Raw genomic sequence first — 4,724 nt, forward strand, 5'->3', positions numbered from 1 at the left:
AGGGTGGTCAGGCTTGTGGATCTTGAGAAGGAGGTAGAACCGGGCAGTGCAGGGTTCCCGGACTATGAGGTTGGAAGCTGTGGGTAGGAGATCTCCTGAGGTGATGAGGTTCTGTATGGTCTGGGAGATGATTTGGTGATGGGGGGTGGGGTCATGGTCGAGGGGGCAGTAGGAAGAGGTGTCCTCGAGTTGACGTTTGGCTTCAGCGGTGTAGAGGTCAGTGCGCCAGACTACCACTGCGCCCACTTTATCCGCTGGCTTGATGGTGAGGTTTGGATTGAAGGAGAGGGATTGGAGGGCTGCGCATTGTGAGGGTGAGAGGTTGGAGTGGGGGATGGAGGTAGACAGGTTGAGGCGGTTAATGTCCCGGTGGCAGTTGGAAATGAAGAGGTCGAGGACAGGTAATAGGCCAGCATGGGGTGTCCAGGTGGATGCAGTGTGTTGGAGGTGGGCGAAGGGGTCCTCGGAAGGTGGGCGGGATTCCTGATTGTGAAAGTAAGCTCGGAGGCGGAGGCGACGGAAGAATTGTTCGACGTCACGGCGTGTATTAAATTCATTGATGCATGGACGGAGGGGGATGAAGGTGAGTCCTTTGCTGTGGGTGGAACCTGTAACTGCAGTGGATGTGATGATGGGGGGAATCACCATTGCACTACACACACACACACAGATATTCCTACACACACACACACTCACATACACACGGACACAGGTACACACAGGCGCGCACACAGACACCCACACACACCCTTATAGACACACACACTCCCACACTCACACATGCACCCCCTCACAGACTTAAGACACTCTGCACTCACTACACGCAACACACACACACTTTCTCATACTCACAACCCCCACCCCAGACAGACACACATACAGACAGACAAAGACCCACATGCACACATATATTTTGTGTGGTGAATTTGTACTTGCAGAGTTACATTGCATTTTGCTCAAAAACTACATACATTCATGTAGAACTCTGACCTCAAAAACTGCATGAATTTATGTAAAACTCTGTTATCTCACTTTTTAGATTAGAATCAATCTAAACATCAGGTCATAGACACAGAACACAGGGGGCTAACACCTTCAACATATTGTCTAGCTATCACCATTGTTAACAGCTAACCCGATGATGGAACTTAAAAAAAAAGTTTTGTAATTTATACATGAAAGAAGTGAAACGATCACTGTATCCTAACAGATGAAAGGCTTAACAGACAATCAATTTTTCAATGTATAATTTCAGTTACATCACACTGCAAATTTTTGCTATAAATTCTGTGTTACGATCGAGCCCTCCACAATCACCTGACGAAGGAGCGTCGCTCCGAAAACTAGTGTACTTCCAATTAAACCTGTTGGACTATAACCTGGTGTTGTGTGATTTTTAACTTTGTCTTTTATGACCATTTGATGATATATGCATACATTAATCAAACCATAATTAACCAGTTCAGTTGTGTATCTGACTTCCATGTGGCACACAGTCTCTTTCTCCTGCAAAGATATCACAGTTGGGAAATCAAAAGTCATAAATGTTGACCTATTCAATGGAGCCTATTTTATATCATCACCAAAGTGATAATTATCCCAATGGAGTCTCAGGGCAGTTTCTCAGGATAATAGCTCTATTTCAGTACCTGAGCCAAACAATGCAAACTGTGCCCCCTACATTTGTTAAGTAAAATGCAATTAAACAGTATCCTCACGATAGTCCATGGGCTATCATTCCTTTATTGTACTACCATGTTAGGTAGCCATAAACCTCAAGTAAACTTTGAGACCAGCATTCCAACTAATTCAAATGTATTTTCCCTATATGGATGTGAAGCATTTGTATGAAATATTTCTTACACTGATCTTTTCTCGATATGAAACTGTATCCTAATTTTCTTGTAATAGTTACAAAGATATACAAATTGTATAGCTGTGAGACAGAATGTATGCACTCTGCCAAAGCATGTTTATATTTGAAGGAGTGAAGGTGATCTCAATCTCCAAAGCTTTGGTCAATCTTCCAGTCAGGGGTTCATGGAAAAAGAAGTTTAAGCAACCTTTCCCCTCATTCTTGCCTTTCTTAATGTTCATCAGAACAAATTGTTGGCATAGCAACATGCAACACAATTTTAAGAAGCCAATAACTCATTGGTTAACTCAATTATTAGCCTATCCATTAGCCTAGAGTAAGATTAGGGCCAGTCAAGGACAGTAGTGAGAAGTTGTGCGTGGAGTCCAAGGAGATAGAAGAGGCGTTAAATGAATATTTTCATCAGTATTCACACAGGAAAAAGACAATGTTGTCAAGGAGATTGTTGACTGAGATACAGGCTATTAGACAAGATGGGATTGAGGTTCATAAGGAGGAGGTGTTAGCAATTCTGGAAAGTGTGAAAATAGACAGGTCCCATGGGCCGGATGGGATTTCTCCTAGGATTCTCTGGGAGGTTAGGGAAGAGATTGCAGAGTCTTTGGCTTTGATCTTTATGTCATCATTGTCTACACGAATAGTGCCAGAAGACTGGAGGATAGCAAATGTTGTTCCTTTGTTGAAGAAAGGGAGGAGAGACAACCCTGGTAATTTTCGACCAGTGAGCCTTACTTCGGTTGTGGGGAAAGTCATAGAATCACAGAGATGTACAACACGGAAACAGACCCCTTGGTCCAACTTGTCCATGCCGACCAGACTAAAGTAATCTAGTTCATTTGCCAGCCCCATTCCCATATCCCTCAAAACCTTTCTTATTCACATACCCATCCAGCCTTTTAAATGCTGTAATTGTATCAGCCTCCACCACTTCCTCTGGCAGCTCATTCCATACATGCACCATCCTCTGCATGAAAAGATTGCCTCTTAGGTCTCTTTTATGTCTTTCCTCTCATCCTAAACCTATGCCCTTTAGTTCTGGACTCCCCCACCCCAGGGAAAATACCTTGTCTATTTATCCTATCCATGCCCCTCATAATTTTGTAAGCCTCTATAAGTCTGCAACTCAGCCTCCAACTCTCTTGGGTAAACAGCCTCTCCCTATAGCTCAAATCCTCCAATCCTAACCTTAAATGTTAGCTCTGATTTTTCTCCACAGATGCTGCCAGACTTGTTGTGCCTTTCCAGTAATTTTGAACCTTATTAGAATCCTGAAGTAGGGGTCTTCAAATACATTTATGCTTCAGTCTTCTGAAGCATTTCCCCATTTAGAAAATAGTCTACGTCTCTATTCTTCAAGTAAAGTGCATCACCTCATACCCTTTAGTATTACTTAGTAAAAGCAAATTTGAAGATGTGTAAAAATAAAATGAAATTCATAAATCATATTTAAGGTTGAGTTCATGCATGGAAATCCCATCCTGGGTTTCCGACAGTCGCTGGATGGGTGCCTTAAGAACAAATTGAACTGATGAGTAAAGGTTTGGGTTGGTAATTCATGGCACCGAAACATTGTGAATGATGGGATTTAAGTTCCTGCAATATCATTCAACCTCAGAGACTCAAGGGGGACAACTGAAACCATAAATTCTTGCTCATCCAGTTTTAAATTATTCTTAGGTAACTAAACTTTAAACATTTCACTTTTCCTTTCTGTTTACTACTCCGTGCTGTTTGCTTCTTTGCAAATCCACTCTTTGTTTCCTGTTCTCCGTTTCTCTTTCTGTATTAAGTCAAACTTGACTCAGTTTGACTTTTTAACTTTAGTTTTCTACTTTTGTACTAATAAAACTGTAGTGATGAAATGTATTAACGTATTTCTTTATTTTTCTACTTCTGTAACTAAGATTTTGTACCTATTTACTGTGTACCTAAGATGGCGTCATTGTCTGGCACCATTGTACACTGTACTCTTGTAAGTTGTACTTGAATGCATATGATAATAAAATCTAAATATAAATCTCAAACCTAAATCCAAATGGATTCCTAATTCTCATTATTTAATAAATTCCTCAGTCAGTCTTACCCTCACTAAAGCACATAATGCCTTTTGCCATCCCTGCCATTATCAGCTTATATGTCTCTTTTTTTATTCATTGGTGGGATGTGGGCACCACTCATTAAGCTAGCCTTTACTGACCATCCCTAATTGCCTAGGGGGCAGTTGAGAATCAGCTACATTGTTGAGTGGATTCACATGAAAGCCAGACCAGATAAGGACAGCAGCTTTCTTCCACAACAGAAATGGGCATTGGTGAGCCTGATGGGATTTTTCGACAATCGTCAACAGTTTCATGATCATCTTAGTTCCAAACATTTATTGAAGTCAAACCTCACCTTCTGTCAAGAAGGGATTCAACCCCAGATCTCTGGGGAGGTCTCTGGACTGATAGTCAAGCGATAATGGTGCTATCACCTTCCCAAAAGTTGTAGACATTTTTTTGACCTGAAGATAGAGGAGCACTTCAGAAAATATCCAATTCTCGGCCAACTATTAATGCTCTTCTGTGTACGAAAGCTGTGTCCTTTCGTGTGTAGAAGTGTGGGTAATGCAATAGATTACAATGAGATACTGTGAGTGCAGAAAGTTGTCTCAAGTTGACATGATTTTGTGCACTTTGTTTTGAAAAAAGCTATACTGAACCTGCTTCTAAAACTGAGCAATTTTTTTATTCCTCGCGAGTGGTGGAACTGGAAATGCCTGGGGCTCGTAGCTACCGTCAGTTAGGGTGAAAGGGCAGAGCCACACCTTGAATTGCCTGGTTACTCTCTGTTTTAATTCACCGTTCAG

The sequence above is a fragment of the Chiloscyllium plagiosum genome, unplaced genomic scaffold (genome assembly GCF_037043375.1).
Source record: "Chiloscyllium plagiosum isolate Xiang-an unplaced genomic scaffold, Cpla_swu_hap1 HiC_scaffold_9, whole genome shotgun sequence".
NCBI classification, from domain to species: domain Eukaryota; kingdom Metazoa; phylum Chordata; class Chondrichthyes; order Orectolobiformes; family Hemiscylliidae; genus Chiloscyllium; species Chiloscyllium plagiosum.